Source organism: Haliotis rubra, unplaced genomic scaffold (genome assembly GCF_003918875.1).
Source record: "Haliotis rubra isolate DU_JTF1 unplaced genomic scaffold, ASM391887v1 Scf57, whole genome shotgun sequence".
In the NCBI taxonomy this organism is placed as follows: Eukaryota; Metazoa; Mollusca; class Gastropoda; order Lepetellida; family Haliotidae; genus Haliotis; species Haliotis rubra.
This window is the reverse complement of record NW_025767268.1, coordinates 1322021-1342128: the sequence shown is the minus strand read 5'-3', so window position 1 is coordinate 1342128 and position 20108 is coordinate 1322021. Positions and strand designations below refer to the sequence as shown.

At 38.5% G+C, this 20108-nt stretch overlaps 1 protein-coding gene across 2 annotated transcripts in view; it reads right to left on the bottom strand.

Annotated features, from left to right (window-relative positions):
- Window positions 1–20108, bottom strand: part of LOC124254238 (b(0,+)-type amino acid transporter 1-like) — a 139782-nt gene that overhangs the window by 97196 nt on the left and 22478 nt on the right. The window contains exon 1 of one of the 2 annotated variants that reach the window (XM_046688132.1): window positions 15611–15695. The exons of the other annotated variant lie outside the window; for it this stretch is intronic. The gene's annotated coding sequence lies outside the window, so the exon portion shown is untranslated. Of the gene's footprint in view, window positions 1–15610; window positions 15696–20108 lie in introns of those variants that run through there. 2 annotated transcript variants of the gene reach the window in all.

Sequence of the window (20108 nt, the reverse complement as noted above, 5' to 3'; positions counted from 1 at the left end):
GTACTCTTCATATCTTTCAGATAATATGTTGGGTACTGTTCATACCTTTCAGATAATATGTCGGGTACTGGTCATACTTTTCAGATAATATGTCGGGTACTGGTCATACCTTTCAGATAATATGTTGGGTACTGTTCATACCTTTATGATAATATTTTGGGTACTGTTCATACCTTTCTGATAATATGTAGGATACTGTTCATACCTTTCTGATAATATGTAGGATACTGTTCATACCTTTCTGATAATATGTTGGGTACTGTTCATACCTTTCTGATAATATGTTGGGTACTGTTCATACTTTTCAGATAATATGTCGTAGTGTTCCCCCTAGGATTCAGAAAGGGCAGGGTAAATTAAACAAAAAGGGCACCTCATAATCTAAAAGGGCACTTTGGTGAGGATTATTGAAAAAATAACAATAACAAAATGTATATGAAGTCAAATGCTCTTATAATTTTATTTCTAAAGTTCATTTATTACTTTAAGATCAAAATTTGGAAAAAAAAGTATTTCAAGACATTAACCTGTTGTCACATTTGTTTACAATTTCACAAAACACGCAAACAACAATTTACAGTCTTCTTTTCTTTCTTGCCAAGCATCTGTTCACAACTTTTTTCAAGTCAATGTCTGAAACTGACGATGCATTCAGGCTAATCATGAGAAGTCCGTTGCAATTTTTAACACTGAGTCTGTTTCTATGATCTGTCACAAGCAGTTTCACTTTTGAGAACACTCTCTCAACTTCAGAAGTGGACAATCACAGTTGCATGAATGGACAGTAATTGAACAATGTTTGGATTCAAGTTTCCAAGTTGAGGCTTGAGTCTTCAAAATGGTGGAGGGTGAACTGGTGTCAAGCTCCTTTACTTGACTCCACTCAATCTGTGTTTGGTCGACATTAAGTCCATTTCTGCCCTTGTTGTTCCACTTAGAACATAATGAACAAAACATCATTCCCTTCTTTTGTCATCTTCTGAGTACCTCGACCAGGGACGGTTTTGTTGCCACTTTGTGTCAAATGCAGTCTTGTGACCACCATCTTTCTTCTGTGTTGGATTAACTGACTCTGTCTCATTGTGCCCTTGAATTTTCATAGGAAACTACCTCTGACTCGTCCGGTCTGAAAAAAATAATAATACAAAGTTCATATACCATATTCAAAATATTCTTAGATATTAAATTTGCAATCATAATTATTAAAACAAAATATCACACAATAATACACCTGAACGTAAGTATCTACTGTGGAGAGCCTCGACAAGGGTGTGGCTTCCCACTGTTTGAAATCGTGAAAATAGTTTTCGCCTTCAAGACTTACATTTTTATGAAATCGACAGTAAACACTAAAACAAAGCTACCAAGTGAAGCTGTTATGCAAGCTGTATTAACTATTTCATTTCCCAGGACAAACAACAAAATAATTCAAGATCAATTTCAAATTGCCGATGGATTCAAAATGGCGGACATTTTCGAGTTTCAGATTTTCACCTAAACAGCACAGTCACATGAATATCGGTCCCCAAAGCGTGCCAAAATACATCCCATGTAGTTCACTGCGTCGTTGTCTTTAATAAATGAAGGTCTTATTTGAAAGGCATGTGAAATTGAAAGGGAAATCAACGGCCTAAAAAATCAACGAACTTAGAGGCACATACCTGTTAGGAGCGAAGAAATCTATTAGTCGGCGACACTTCCTTGCTTCAACCTTCACGCTTCTTCTCTTTTCCTTTTGATTCTTTCCTTGGTAGGCATTGTGATTTGTAAAGCGAATTAAACACATTTGACTTCGCCATGGTTTAAATGCAGATTTCCTAATCATTATCAAAACAATTTGGTGTCTCCCCTTGAAAGGGAGAGAACTCCGTCCTTAATAAAATCCGGAAAATACACACGGGTTGTTGTAAAATCAAGCACAGCTGGAAAAAAAACTGGGATTAAGGCGAAAAGGGCAGGGCGCAAAAATCAAAGGGCAGGGCGCAAAAATCAAAGGGCAGGGCGAAGCGCCCTCCTAAATGTGCCTAGGGGGAACACTATGTCGGGTACTGTTTATACTTTTCTGATATGTCGGGTACTGGTCATACTTTTCAGATATGTCGGGTACACGCATACCTTTCAGATAATATGTCGGGTGCTATTCATACCTTTCAGATAATATGTCGGGTACTGGTCATACCTTTCTGACAATATGTTGGGTACTGTTCATACTTTTCAGATAATATGTAGGGTACTGGTCATACCTTTCTGATTATATGTCGGGTACTGTTCATACCTTTCAGATAATATGTCGGGTACTGTTCATACCTTTCAGATAATATGTCGGGTACTGGTCATTCCTTTCAGATAATATGTAGGGTATTGTTCTTACCTTTCAGATAATATGTCGGGTACTGGTCATACCTTTCAGATAATATGTAGGGTACTGTTCTTACCTTTCAGATAATATGTCGGGTACTGTTCAGGCCAAAAGATCTGGTCATGAAATGATCATATGTGTGAGTGAACGAGCGACCTACGGTGCCGCAAGGATTGCCCTGACACAGATTTTTGAATTTGCATCTGTATCTGTGTTGAATAAATCAGTAGCAGAAATATGACACTAGAATACAGATGGAAATAGTTAAAAATCAAATTTAGTGTGAATTTATACATGCAAATTGATAATTCTTCAGGACATGATATTGACATGGTATGACTGATCATGAACTGCCTACATAAGAAATTAATATTATTTTCTAAAATGACCTATTGTTACATGCAAAGGACTCCCTTGAAGACAGACAGGGAGTCAAGATGACTCATGACTCCTACAGTCAGGAGCAAAGGGCAGTCCCTGTGTGCATGTACAAAATGGCCTCATGCAAAGAAAATATACACAGCTGTCCGAGTTCATCAACCCCAGTGACTTTGGTAGGTATAGCAACATTTGTTCAGATTAGTACGGTATTTCCCAGTGATGGCAGGTTACTGCTTTGGTGTCTTGCTCTGGAATGTAGGGTAATAAGGTTGGTGTCTACATCATTACTGAGAGCAATGTTTCCTCCTGTAGACAGACACTGCTGCAGATACATACAGAGTTGTAGATACACAGAGGAAACATACATGGCTGCAGCACAGATACATACATGATACATCCACTGCTGCAGTGTTGATACATTCAGGATACATATACAGTTGTAGATACACAGAGGATAAATACATGGCTGCAGTACAGATACATACATGATACATCCACTGCTGCAGTGTTGATACATTCAGGATACATATACAGTTGTAGAAACATAGAAGATACATACATGGCTGCAGTACAGATACATACATGATACATCCACTGCTGCAGTGTTGATACATTCAGGATACACATACAGTTGTAGATACACAGAGGATACATACATGGCTGCAGCACAGATACATACATGATACATCCACTGCTGCAGTGTTGATACATTCAGGATACACATACAGTTGTAGATACACAGAGGATACATACATGGCTGCAGCACAGATACATACATGATACATCCACTGCTGCAGTGTTGATACATTCAGGATACATATACAGTTGTAGATACATAGAGGATACACACATGGCTGCAGCACAGATACATACATGATACATCCACTGCTGCAGTGTTGATACATTCAGGATACATATACAGTTGTAGATACATAGAGGATACACACATGGCTGCAGCACAGAAACATACATGATACATCCACTGCTGCAGTGTTGATACATTCAGGATACATATACAGTTGTAGAAACATAGAAGATACATACATGGCTGCAGCACAGATACATACATGATACATCCACTGCTGCAGTGTTGATACATTCAGGATACATATACAGTTGTAGAAACATAGAAGATACATACATGGCTGCAGTACAGATACATACATGATACATCCACTGCTGCAGTGTTGATACATTCAGGATACATATACAGTTGTAGAAACATAGAAGATACATACATGGCTGCAGTACAGATACATACATGATACATCCACTGCTGCAGTTGTTGATACATTCAGGACACACATATACAGTTGTAGAAACATAGAAGATACATACATGGCTGCAGTACAGATACATACATGATACATGCACTGCTGCAGTGTTGATACATTCAGGACACACATACAGTTGTAGATATACATAGAGGATACATACATGGCTGCAGCACAGATACATACATGATACATCCACTGCTGCAGCACAGTTGATACATTCAGGATACATATACAGTTGTAGAATACATAGAAGATACATACATGGCTGCAGTACAGATACATACATGATACATCCACTGCTGCAGTGTTGATACATTCAGGATACATATACAGTTGTAGATACATAGAAGATACATACATGGCTGCAGCACAGATACATACATGATACATCCACTGCTGCAGTGTTGATACATTCAGGATACATATACAGTTGTAGATACATAGAGGATACATACATGGCTGCAGTACAGATACATACATGATACATCCACTGCTGCAGTGTTGGTACATTCAGGATACATATACAGTTGTAGATACATAGAAGGATACATACATGGCTGTACAGATACATAGAATACATCCACTGCTGCGGTGCAGCACAGATACATACATGATACATCCACTGCTGCAGTGTTGGTACATTCAGGATACATATACAGTTGTAGATACACAGAGGATACATACATGGCTGCAGTACAGATACATACATGATACATCCACTGCTGCAGTGTTGGTACATTCAGGATACATATACAGTTGTAGAAACATAGAAGATACATACATGGCTGCAGTACAGATACATACATGATACATCCACTGCTGCAGTGTTGATACATCGAGGATACATACATGGCTGCAGCACAGATACATACATGATACATCCACTGCTGCTGTGTTGATACATTCAGAATACATATACAGTTGTAGATACATAGAGGATACATACGTGGCTGCAGCACAGATACATACATGATACATCCACTGCTGCAGTGCTGATACATTCAGGATACATATACAGATGCAGATACATAGAGGATACATACATGGCTGCAGCACAGATACATACATGATACATCCACTGCTGCAGTGTTGGTACATTCAGGATACATATACAGATGCAGATACATAGAGGATACATACATGGCTGCAGTACAGATACATACATGATACATCCACTGCTGCAGTGTTGGTACATTCAGGATACATATACAGTTGTAGATACATAGAGGATACATACATGGCTGCAGTACAGATACATACATGATACATCCACTGCTGCAGTGTTGATACATTCAGGATACATATACAGTTGTAGATACATAGAGGATACATACATGGCTGCAGCACAGATACATACATGATACATGCACTGCTGCAGTGTTGATACATTCAGGATACATATACAGTTGTAGATACATAGAGGATACATACATGGCTGCAGTGTAGATGCATACATGATACATCCACTGCTGCAGCGTTGATACATTCAGGATACATATACAGCCTGCAGATACATAAATGTCTGGACCACACAATCCAGTGACTGCTGAGGTCCATCTGGGTACCGTGACATGCAATCATCCCAGTCTGACCAGCCCATTCTTTAAATCTCCTCAGACCAGCACAGGTTACTAAAACACCTTAGACTAACCCTTAGTCCCTGAATATATATAATTTTGACAGTAACAAATAAACCCATTTAAATTAAAAAGGAGCCCCAGTGAGTTGGGAACCTGGGGAAATCGAGACTTGCTTCATTTATGGATATAGCAATGCAGCGAGGGCTAGGCAGTAGGGAAAATAATGTGGTTCAGGGACTGAGAGACTGACTAGGAGGGCTAGGCAGTAGGGAATATAATGTGGTTCAGGGACTGTGAGACACTATGAAACCTGTACTATCCCAAAACAGGGTCTAAGTCATTCAAGATAGATAAAAGTAAATCCCTGACTAGAGGAAGACAAGAATTGTAGCAGTGAAGACACTTGCTCCCTTTCATGCCATTAAATTACATGTGTTTGTTCTCAAACCATGACCATATCTGACATCTGTGTGAGATTCCGCTTCATGTACGAGGTAACATCAGTCCTATACCTGTGACCAGCATGATGGGTTGTTTTACGTCCATAAACACAACAGATATACACCAACAGTGGAATAGGTTACATGTGACTGATCCACACAGGAAACATGTCAGTCAAAACACTAATACAACAAGGAAACATGGCCACCATCCACAGAACACTCATATTGCTACGAGTGAGTGAATGAGTTGGGTTTTATGCCCCACTAGCAATATTCCATCAATATCACTGCAGGGGACACCAGAAAATGGGCTTCACACATTGTACCCATGATGTGGGGAATCGAACATGGGCCTTCAGCACGAATGCTTTAACCATTAGGCTACCCCACTGCCCCGTTGCGCAACGACATTCCTAAGCCTATGATAAACTTAATGTATTGGATTGTGACCCAGATTCATACTTCAGCATGTCATGTATCAGAAATAAGGGTGAGGCACCTAGGGGCCCCAGTTGTGTAAGGTGCTGTAATTCACTGTACAGAGTTGCATCCCTTGGGCTAGACTAACAACTAGTCTCTGAAATGAACATATTTTACTGAAAAAGTTCATAGTAAAAAAATATAAAATATAATGAAAAGGAGCCCTGAGACCTTCTTCATTTAATGAAACAGTTAAAGAAAATACTCAGATTTTATAAGTCATCAGGTCTTTAGTGTAATCACACATGTTGTTTGTCTGGAGTGAGAGGACAGGCAGAAGCAGGAGGTCTTGGCTCAGCGTGGGGTCTTGGGGAGTGGTGGGGGAGGCTCCCCATGAGTTAATATTAAACACTAGTGACAGCTAAAGATCAACTGATAATTACAAGCCATATTCAGCAGATTGGTACAGACCCTGAAGCTGAGGAAATCTAGACTTGCCACATTTTCTAGACTTGTGTGGGCTTTCTTGGATATATTTGCTTCAGGGTCTGTACGACAGACTACCCTTGGGCCTACATAATTGTTGGTTCAGATCCCAGTTTACCTGGACTATGTTTCGAGGTTGTCAGCACCATACCCCTATTCGATTGTTTCACCAAAGTGTTTCTGTCAATCACTTCTGGCTTCCCTCCCACAATCAGATCACATACCATAATATTACAGGAATACTGTTTGAAAAGGATTACACCAAACTAACTGACTGTTATGTGTATACAATCATTTCATTCCATCAATTTACATCACATAATATACACAAACAATGTACGACAATAGTCTGGCAATATGTCAAGGGAATTATGCGGATATACATTCTTCCAACTCAGGTTATCTCAAACAGTGTATACACCTGTTTTTTCCGCAATGAATATAGAACATTTCAAGGTGAATGGTATATTTTGGGCCAACACACATACAGAGAAAGGCTACAGGTGTAAAGGCTGGTAGCTGAGCTGATAGTGAATGGAGATATCTTGATGGGGTTATTTCTGTGGTAAACACCATGATTACCAGAGCTAACAAAATAAACTGTGAGGAATCTGGAACAAATGTAGGTCTGGCATGGACTGATGATCCCATGTCTTCCTGCCCCATGGGTATCTGGGTAACAATAGGCTTACATGCACCTGCAATTTCTCAAAAAGTAAGTGTTACAAGACTGACCCCCTCAAATACCACAAGCACGTGAACTGCAAACCGTCAAGTATTGTGGGTGTATCTGAAATCCTTCATTAGCATGTGCAGATGAAATTCCAATACAACCCCTCAAATATCGTAATGTGAGCCTGAAACCCCTCAACCCCCTAATATACTTGTACATCCCTTGTTATTTTGACATGCTCGAGACATACATTTCAAACAGGACCTCAAACAGAGTGTCAGAACTGTAATACTGGAATCTCCCATTACTGCGACCATATGCAGGGTGATTAGTCATCTCACAGTCCCGAACCACTCACTTGCCAGGGGTGGAAATAACCCATTGCCCGACGCCCGAGTCCAGTGTTTTTTTCTGTCGGGCAAGCAAATGTGTATATCACACTGTACCGGTGTCCAGTTGATATTCCATTGTTAATTATGTTGTTTATTTAAAAAATTAACAAGAAAACGGCCGGTATAGTGGAAAAATTATCAGGGCAAGTGATTTTACATGTGCCACTGTACTGGAGTACACTAGCAATTTTAAAGTTAATTCTACCCCTGCTATCCCTTCTGCCCACCCCTTACTGCAATGGAGCCCTAAATAAAGCAAGTCTAGATTTCCTCAGGTTCTGAATCTCCCATCTCACTGGGACTCCTTTACAATAAAAAGGAATTGTGTATTTCTATCAAAATTATATATATTCAGAAACTAAGTGTTAGTATACCATGGTGATGTCAGAACTCTGTTGGGACTTACAGCTGATGAGATAGGAATGAGTTTGTAAAACTTTGCTTAATGCTACCTATGTTCCATCTTAATCATGTTAGGCTTTAAATAAACAAGTAATGTCAGAGGAAAACAGTAATGAAAGTTTGAGCACACACTGGAACACAAAGACACATGATAAATCTATGTGAGAATAATAAATATACAGTTATATATATGGTACACTTTGCAGTTGACTCTTTTGACAAACATGATAATGTTGAAAATATTGTGTTTCAGCATAAACCCCTAAGAAAGAAATAATTTGAACTGCAAGTCCTTCAGGATACAAGAAACTGTATGTTGGTTTGAAACATTAACAATTGAATCTTAAACCTTACAATATACACACACATTACTTTCCACAATATATGGCAGAATGTGTGATATTTATACATCAATGTTATGTAGGGGCTATAAACTTTCCAAGTCCCATGCTGGGATTCGAACCACAGACCTTTTGATCTGAAGTGGAAGCCTTGTCCACATGACTAACAAGGGTAACAAGGTAAGGGTGTCATGTAAAGGATGACTCCAAGACCTTCTACATGTCGGTAACCTTAAAATCTACCACAGCATCTCCAGTATCTATCAGATTGACAACACTTTAGCAGACATTAACCTGACAGAACACAGAGACAACTATGTAAACTATATACTGCATTACCCATTACCTGATGTTACATTATAGACAGGCTTGAGAACATCATGTAATGAACCTTAAATTTGTCAGCGAAATTGATCTTATCTGCTCATGTGTCATCCTTTGGAATGCAGAATGTAAAACCTGTAAACATATCTAGAGTACCACAGTGCTACTAAATATTTATATGAATGCATACACAACCTGTTGATGTACACCTTTGTATGAAAACAACATCTCGTAAGATAAACAAACAATGTCTTTCAGTGGCATTTAGAAGTTGTACATTGACAAGATATTTTTAACTATTGTGAGCTTTTTAATTTCACCTGATGAAGGGACCTGGAATGGTCTCAAACTCGTGAGAGAAATTAAAAGAAGTTTAATCCCCAAACAAGCCCAACTATGTGAGCAAGGCTCACTAATACCCTGACTGAGACTCCCAATAATGATTATTCTTGACAAATATACAAGATCTGTATCCAACTCTGCATGCAACTTTCCTATAAACAATGAAACCATTACCCAAAGTTATTGGTTGAACAAATTTGATATGGGACCTTTTCCAGATTTCAAGAGATGTAATCTGTGATAAATCTCAATAGATTAAAAACATCAAAATATAACTTTGCACTGCACCTCTTGTATAGATATGGAGGGTGATACCCAAATTTGAAATACTCCTTTCAAATGTCCTAAAGGTAACGGTTCAACAAAAATCCCTTAAGTTTCTTTAAGTCCTAATAATTAGAAAATTGAAGCAACTCTTTAAAAAATGGGAACAAAACTTTGCACTGCACCTCTCCTTTCAACAAAGAAGATGGTTCCCTTTAGAAAAAGAAGATGGTTCCTTTTAGACAAAGAAGGTGGTTCCCTTTAGACAAAGAAGATGGTTCCCTTTAGACAAAGAAGGTGGTTCCCTTTAGACAAAGAAGATGGTTCCCTTTAGACAAAGATGGTGGTTCCCTTTAGACAAAGAAGGTGGATCCCTTTAGACAAAGAAGATGGTTCCTTTTAGACAAAGATGATTCCCTTTAGAAAAAGAAGGTTGTTCGACAAAGAAGGTGGTTCCCTTTAGACAAAGAAGATGGTTCCCTTTAGACAAAGATGGTTCCCTTTAGAAAAAGAAGGTGGTTCCCTTTAGACAAAGAAGGTGGTTCCCTTTAGACAAAGAAGATGGTTCCCTTTAGACAAAGATGGTTCCCTTTAGAAAAAGAAGGTGGTTCCCTTTAGACAAAGAAGGTGGATCCCTTTAGACAAAGAAGATGGTTCCTTTTAGACAAAGATGGTTCCCTTTAGAAAAAGAAGGTTGTTCGACAAAGAAGGTGGTTCCCTTTAGTCAAAGAAGATGGTTCCCTTTAGACAAAGAAGGTGGTTTCCAAATTTGAACCAATCCAACCAATAGTTTTCAGTTATTGGTTGAAAAAAAATGTCTTCAGGTGGACAGAATTCTTTGGTAAAACTACGTAAGTAACAAATGACTGCAAGTCCCCAGGACTCACAAGTAGAGATGTACAGGTAAGTAAATAATGAATAATACCAACAAAGGTAATCATACAGGTAAATATACCTGAGTATGGGTTACTTCCTATATTTGTTCTTGTGATCCACAGACACCATTCTCAATGATACACTTCATCAGGACACCATGACATGCAATTAGGTAAGTCACAGAGCATGTGTCATGTGATATGTTAAACATATACCAGGGCACCTCCACAGGTACCAAGTTAGTGGAAGTGATCTGGACACAAAGTAAAATACCTGCAGACATACATTTAGAGCTAACAACAAACCAAAATATAAGCACAGAGAACAGCAACATTGGATAGCCCAGCTCCACACATATCACCCAAAACAACCCAACATTTTGTAAAAGAGGGGCAGGGTGCCATTTAAGTGTGGCTGCTACATTAACATGAGGGCAGCTGCTTCCTCGCACCGTGCATCGTGTGCAGTACAGTACCAGGTTACATCCATCAGCTCATACCTGTACTTAAATAAACATCGCTGTCTTAGGATGAAAGAGATTTTCAACACATCAGTGAGTTAGTGAGTATGTTTTTATGCCACTTTTAGCAACATTCCAGCAATATCACGGTGGGGCACACCAGAAATGGGCTTCACACATTGTAGTTTGTACCCATGTGGGGAATCGAACCCAGCTCTTCGGTGTGACGAGTGAACGATTTAACCCCTAGGCTACCCCACCACACCTTCAACACATCATCTTGTGCTGGACATCTTTTGGAGATGGCTGTTGAGAAGACATGAAAATGCAGATCAATAAATAGAAACATTTACCTGTGAGAACTTGGCTTAGTTATCCAATATATTTGTAGGGGATAAATGTGTTGTTTGAGATCATTTGTGCTGACTCTGTACTTTTCAGGGGTTAGATAATCAGCTATGTGATGATCTGGATCACTTTACACTATTTGTGATGCCAATCCCCATATTGACATGACTGAGGCAGCATGAAATATCTGGAATAATTGACTTCTAAACTTAGTATTTTCCTCCAGAAATTATTGATCACCATCAGCATGACTGGTTGGTATCTTTTGATCTTAATTATTTCACACAAACACTTTGTAATCTGCAAACCTTCCCATAACTAGCTAACACCAAGGATTAATAATTAGTTCAAACAAGATTTTTAAAGGATTATTAAAAAGGTTAAACACTATGCATTTTATTACATAATGCCATTCAAACATGAATATATACCACATCTGCACCATACATTTACGAAAAATAGTCGTAAAAATTATAAATATGCACCAAAACTAAAACCACTTTAGCCCCGCCCACTCGTATGCATATTTTTATTTTTAGCGGTCTGCCGTCTGTGGGTGTGATGCCATACCCGAGAGAGCGCTCACTGTGTTGACATTTCAGTAGTGTATACGCCATTGAGTTGAAAGTGACACGAAGCGCAATATTTTGAATGAAGCGTTGTTGCGATTATGTATTGGAAACTGACAACTGCACTTCGAGTTTTGATGATTATCCAACTGCGTAAATAACACGTAACGTACATTTCGTGAAAATTCTATTTAACGTAATTTTGTGACCCCCGTGCAGGTCATCTGTGTTCGTTACACTTTTCGAAGAAGTGCTATGAAAGAGAGCTAACCTCTGGCGAAATATGGATACGAATAGGTAAAACTTAAACTTTATGAGGACGCTATATATCGGGCATTCCTTTCGACATTCCAAAAAAACACAGAGGCCGAAATGTCAACGTGGGACTGAGACCGAAAGAGTTGCATTCCGGACGCGACGTTGGTTGCAGGTAAGTTTTAAGATGTCGCTATTTTGGAGCAACATAAACACTCCAGTAGCTAACTACATGTATATAAAGCAATAGTTGATGAAAAAGTACGTCATAATTTGCGCTCAAGTCCTATTTTCGATCAGAAATATATTTTCACAGCCACTGTTAGTGTTACTCAGTAGGGCCAAGTCATCTATTTCCCGAGACGGGTGTGTTGTGGTGTGAGTGTGTGTGGAGGGATTGGGATGTGGGTGGGCATGGACAAATGAGAACTTGCAACATATGGGTGCAGTGGTGAGAGAGAGCACATACTTATTCAAACATAATTAAAAATGAGTCATATCAGATCATTATCCACCACGGACTGGTCCCCTACCATGTTAAAATGATATGTGAATTGTGTTTGTGTGTGTGCGTGTGTGCGTGCGTGTGCGTGTGTGTGTGTGTGTTAGGGCATGATTAAAATGTTGACTCTCACTCTTTCTCTCTTTAAGGCAATGTATAATAAATAAAATGAAAATGACTGGTCTGCACTAGCATAAAACTTAGGTATTTATAGACCCTTTGTAAAAACATCATGGCAGCTGTATATATACTGGTAGGTAACTTTTAACCCACTTTCAAAAATCGGAAATCAGGGAAATATGTTCATTCAGATAATGTATTTCTTTGTGGGTTTTATTTTGGCAATTGTAAAAATGCTACTTTAATGCTATTTATTAGGATGTACATGGCAGCATTTCACATCAATGAAAACAGCCTAAATACCCTAAAAGTGACCAAGACTGGGGAACCCAAGTGGGCAATCAGCCACCCCTAGTCCTAAACCAAGAGGCCAAGCCAGTGAACAAGAAACCAACAGGCGGTAAATATAATTCAGACAATCAATATTTTTTTTTTTTGGGTTGAACTGGTGCACTCCAGTTTGAAGAAAACCCACTGCATGTTTTTCCCTAACTAATGAGTCAACACTAAGTCTTGTTTGCAAAGACACTGGTTTCTAATCCACATATCTATTTTCCCTCTCAGCATTTGTTAAGACAAAAGCACTTACTTTTTAAGTGCAGATTTCAAAGAAAATTATTATTATGGTTGCCAACACAAAATATACTGAAATTGTGTTACAAAATGTCTCTAATTCAATGTAAAATTTATTCACAGAGTATGTGGAACTCCTACTCAGGGCCATTCTCTAGAGAAGAAACATGTTTCCTTCCTACAGACTTGCAGAACACAACAGCCTGTTTTTCCAGGATATTCTGCCAGACACTTTCATTTATAACTAGTAAACAGGAACTGGTGAATTCACTGACAACAAGATATAAAATGAAATCATGTATATGTGTCTAGGGTGTAAACTGAAACCAGTTGTGTCTGATGTCTTAAGGTCTATTGTATTCGTCTGTTTGAATCCTGGGACTTGTTCAGATGGTAAATGTTTCCAAATTGCAGTCACCATTGTGTCACATTATGTTATAGGAGAGCAATCTTGTGTTCTTAGGCTTTTACCAGTCCATCCAGTTAATTTACACGCAAGCCTTTGCCTTCATGATGTTGGTGTACATACTGTATTCATTATTTTGTCATGCATGCAATAAATTATTTGCTTTAATTTTTGTGTGCTGGTTTCTTGATCTGATTGCTGGTCTTTCTTTGGGACTGATCACACTTTACATATTACTACTAGAGCAAATTGAAGAATTTTCTTTTTCACTAGCTGACATTTGAAGAGAAAGATAAGAATTTGTCATTTCTATTTTTTGCATCTATATTTATTTATTATATCTATTATCAGCTGTTAAGGAGGTTACAGGTCTTTATCATTTTATGAATATTTTGCAGATTTATATGACTAAGTATCACGACATATAACCGATGCTTTACACGTGTTTGGAAACTGAAAATGTAATACAACTGATGTTTGATGCACAATACCAGAGACGATACACCAACTTCTCCGAAAACATACACTAACGAATTTAGGGTACTTCTCTACAATACAGTAGTGAGATCGAAATTATCGACTTCCGTAACGGTACGTATTTCATGGAAAAGATTATCACCATACTAAAACCATTACGGATAAATTTAGCAGAAGACGCATTTCATGAAATAAAGCTGAAAGTTACTTAATAACCTTAAAAAGATCATGAACCTCGAACGTAACTATTTCAGTGTTTACCTTCCCATACCAATGTATACCGAAAGACAGGCTCAACACATTGATCAAACATTGCAGTTATCATGACTGCAAATTCTACCGTGACCGCTGAAAAATTAATTCAGTATCTGATCAGTTTTCCATGAACATGTGATAGGCAAGTGACTTGCATACCAGTCTGCAGTAGGTCTATTCAAAACATAGTCGGGATCGGGATCGTCCCCACGGCTGTATGTTGTCAACTGGTGGAATCGTCGTCAATATTCCTGTCGGTCTTGCCGCTAGCAATACTTTCAAATTGAAAAGGTTGTATGTATGTGATATTATCTGTATCTAGTATGCCATCCAAATCCAGGTTTGACTTCGTTGATTGATTTATTTGCCAAACTAGAAGCAGACCTCAGTAAGCGAACAGGCTCGGTACCACTGTATTTTCCGTGTGTTGATGTAGCGACTCTCGGGTATTGACGTCACGCGACCACGTGACCATCTACCTCATTATCGTGCGTAGTCGCGAAATGCTTTCGTGGGAGGTGCGTTTTAGATTCCTAATACAAGCTGTATAATGAAATATTACCGTTTTTAACTGTATTTTGTGAATATTATATATACCCAGGGGTTCATTAAGAGGGAAAATAAACAATGTGAAGTGACCTTTTTAAAAATCCTTTAACTACTCTAAATTATTGACAATACTTTTTTACAAAATTTCCAATATTTCTCACTTAACCATATTTGGCACAGAGTTTGTTCAAAATATTGTACTGATTCTTCCAAAAGGATAAATCTGATATCTATTTGGAACTTGATATATATTAACGAAAAATATGATATGTCAATGAATTGTTCTTGACCTCACAATCTGAGGTGCAAATATAACTTTTCAGAATCCTCATTCCTTGGCCAATATAGCTGCAGTTTAAAGTTACAAATGTGGACCTAATGTAACCCTGGTCCTCATGACAAGGAAAATGTATCAAGAAAACTAATCTAACTTACAACAACTGTCACAAGTGCTATGGATTAATGATGTCAATTTGAGCCAGTGAAATGTTTAACATGCCTAACACCAAACGAAATGTCTTCAAGTTAAATCTTACCTTAATGAGTTCAATCCAATAGCTGAAGATATTTCCACGAAGTATTATTAGGAGATATCATTGGCTGATAGCTTGTAGCTGGCACCACATGGACAGGTAAATAAACAGCTGTGTTGAATACAACAGGAGTATCCAGGAAGGTACAGAGAGCCAGGACCATGCAACACCTACACAGTGTACTGTTGTTGTTCCATTTACATCGGTAACAGGTGCTTGCAACACTCCAGTGTGTAACTGCTGCGCGTCAATGTGGATACTGCTAGACATAACATGTGTCTTGTGACAAATCATAGCAATGGAAGTAGGATTAATCCCATGCTTGAATTACAGGTTAATAACAATGGGTAACAAATCTAGACACCATCCTTACTTATCTCAGATATCTTGACTTGTCTAACAAGTTCACATAAAATGTGTGTACCAACATCACACAAAAACACATGTCTACCCACCTCACATAAAGACACTTGTCAACATAACTAACATAAAGGCACCTGCCTATCTATCTAGCATAAAGACACATGTATATCTATCTCACGTAAAGACACTCGTCTACCCACCTCACATAAAGGCACTTGTCTCTATATCTCACATAAAGACACATGTCTATCTATCTCACATAAAGACACTTGTCTATCTATCTAGCATAAAGACATGTCTATCTATCTCACATAAAGGCACTTGCCTATCTATCTAGCATAAAGACACATGTCTATCTATCTCACATAAAGGCACTTGCCTATCTATCTAGCATAAAGACACATGTCTATCTATCTATAAAGACACATGTCTATCTATCTCATGTAAAGACACTCGTCTACCCACCTCACATAAAGGCACTTGTCTATATATCTCACATAAAGACACATGCCTATCTATCCCACATAAAGACACATGTCTATCTATCTAGCATAAAGACACATGTCTATCTATCTCACATAAAGGCACTTGCCTATCTATCTAGCATAAAGACACATGTCTATCTATCTCACATAAAGACACTTGTCTACTCGCCTCACATAAAGGCACTTGCCTATCTATCCCACATAAAGATACATGTCTATCTATCTAGCATAAAGACACATGTCTATCTATCTCACATAAAGGCACTTGCCTATCTATCTAGCATATAGACACATGTCTATCTATCTCACGTAAAGACACTCGTCTACCCGCCTCACATAAAGGCACTTGCCTATCTGCCTCACATAAAGACACTTGCCTATCTATCTAGCATAAAGACACATGTCTATCTCACGTAAAGACACTTGTCTACCCGCCTCACATAAATGCACTTGTCTATATATACCACATAACGACACATGTCTATCTATCTCACATAAAGACACTTGTCTGCCTGCCTCACATAAAGACACTTGTCTACCTGCCTCACATAAAGACACATGTCTATCCACCTCACATAAAGACACTTGTCTACCTGCCTCGCATAGACACTTGTCTACCCACCTCACTTGTCTATCTCACATAAAGACACATGTCTACCCACCTCACATAAAGACACTTGTCTATCTCACATAAAGACACATGTCTCCCTACCTCACATAAACACTTGTCTACCTACCTCCCATAAAGATGCATGTCTATCTATCTCCCATAAAGACACTTGTCTACCCACCTCACATAAAGACACTTGTCTATCTCACATAAAGACACTTGTCTATCTCACATAAAGACACTTGTCTATCTACCTCACATAAAGACACTTGTCTATCTCACATAAAGACACTTGTCTATCTCACATAAAGACACATATCTACCTCACATAAAGACACTTGTCTATCTCACATAAAGACACTTGTCTATCTCACATAAAGACACTTGTCTATCTACCTCACATAAAGACACTTGTCTATCTCACATAAAGACACTTGTCTATCTCACATAAAGACACATATCTATCTATCTCACTTATAAAACTCATGTGACGTCACTCCATTATTTTGCACTATACCAAAACCAGCAAGTAAGAACTGGGCGAGACCATTATACTCCATTGCCTAGTGTAAAGTGATATTTCTATTTATGGCGTGTGCTTTCTACCGCAGATAGAATGCGACACAGTGCTTTCTACTGCAGATAGAACGGGCAGAAAGAACAGTTGTTTTAATGTTACCAACTACATCTACGGCAGATAGACCTTAAAACAGAATTATCACTTTACATCAAGACATCTAATGATAGTTATCAAAATTGTATTGACTGAAAATAAAACTCAACCTAAGTGGCTTTTTTTTATTTCTCCAAATAATTTCACAAAGAAAAATTGAAAGAAAACGAAAAGAAACGCTTGTCGCCTTCCTTCCTGCCATCGCCACCATTGTCACCATCTTTCCTCCCGTCGCTACCGCTGTCACCATCTTTCCTGCCGTCGCCACCGTTGTCACCATCCTTCCTGCCGTCGCCATCTTTTCTGCCATCGCCACCACCATCCTTTCTGCCGTCGCCATCACCATCCTTTCTGCCGTTGCCATTTCTTCCATCGCAGCCTTTGGACGTTTTACCATAGAGAACATCAGATATGCTTGCTTGCATTTCTGTACTTGTTCTTTTGTAAGATCTTACAGCCGAACTTCGGTGACCTGTTAAAAGAGATAAGTTTACATTATGATTTGTATGTTTTGAAAAAAACCACATAACTTTCACAGGGAAGATACTCTTGCATAGATTATGCTTACAGGTGCATTGCACAGCCATTTAAAAAAAGTGAAGAGCTAGTAAAGTACTCAACAAAAAGCAAACTCCTTACAGTTTTATAAAATACCTGTATTCTGCAAAGAATGCCTATATAGGAAGTGAAAATACATTTAATTATATCCTTTGAAAATAGACTAGTGAATTTCCTAACTTTCCTAGCATCGGAAAAATGTAACACTGCGACAGCATATTGTCTGTCGGCCATGCAACAAAACGCATTCTCATGTAATGAACTAGTGAAAGTAACATTGTGCGCAGCGCACACTGGGTTCTGAATAGTAATAGCAAAAACTTACATGTTATTTCCCAAACGTTACCTATCAGGTAAAGCATAAATTAATTAGGCTATTCTGTTAAATAGTATTACCTGTCTGTTTGCATATGAGCTGTTCGTCAACTTTTGCATCAAACAGTCTCGTCGCAGCCAATACCCTCAAAGAATGGTTGTTTTTTCCCCCTGCTATTCCCGCTTTCTCGCACATCCTTTTTACCGCGGTTTTGAGAGTGTTGATACCAACTGGAGACGCCATAAACCAGCAGTCAGACTTGACAATCTTGAGGGGAGCGAGGTAGAAAGCATCATGTTTGCAGGTTTTCGGGCTGAAACATAAGATAATGTGGCATTTCTTGAAAACAATGCTGATTTTTTGTTAAAAAAGATTTTAAGTTTTGTAAGCTTTTGTAGACCGATACATTAAGAGGATATCGTCAAAATTCTAAATGCATTTTTTTGTTAAAAATTGGATTTGAATGTTTATTAAACATTTAAAAGACCGATACAATGAATTATGCACATTGTCAAACAAAACTTAATAAATATCCAAGTATTACATTAATTAGATCTTGAATTAAAATTCAATTTGTAGCTTCAATATTAAATTAAACTCTTACCATAATAAGGTATACTTCTCCCAAAGGTGCACATAACAGCGGTTCTTGTTCTGCTGGTTGTCAAAAGCTTTAACTATTTTCAGTTCAGCTCTCTTGTGTTTTAGACCTCCCGAGTTCTCCCGAGTTCACGGTACAGCATGTACCTGCGTCCGGTGCAGTCATCTGTGAATGGCCCGGTAATTTGGGGCTTGTTGTACAGACGTAGGTTTCTGTGTTCTTGTCAGCCTCTGAGCGCAAACTGTAGGCCATTCAAATATAGCATAGTGTGAAGTAACTGCTCTGGGTTTGAGTCGCCAAGAATACCTTTTTCCCATAGCGTTTCTTCCTCGTCGATGGTGATGGGCTGGCACTGTTCCCGCGTTCCTGGTCCATATCCTGTAGAAGCAAGTTCCTTCATAGCGGCATCAAGCGCCCCAACAGTCCCTTTAAAGGCCTCGTCCTCAAATAGATTGATTGATTTGCCCATTCACCTCAAATACCCCTGTAGTCCACAGACCAAACCATAGAGATTGCGATTTGTACTTAGTGCCATCTTCCTTTCTAGCTTCAAATACAAAGCACCGCAAAGCTTCGTTTAACGTATCGAAATCCATGTTCAAAATTGGTGTTGTTAAGCATTCCTTCGACAGAACAAGGTTATCAGCGATACAAAGAAGTAGTCTATTATTTTGCCATTTTCGAAAGCTCGATACTGCCCACTCGTTTTTATATTTAGTGTTTGTTGGAACTGCATTTTTTACTTTTTCTTGAATTATTTCTATGTCAAATGTTTCTGGTAAATGTTTTCGAGCTTCATCCACACTTACATCAAGTTCTTCCTGAGAAAATCGACTCTGTGTCAAAAACATGTCCTCGTCGCTGTCCATCATGTTTGCTAGTCAGTACATCGTGT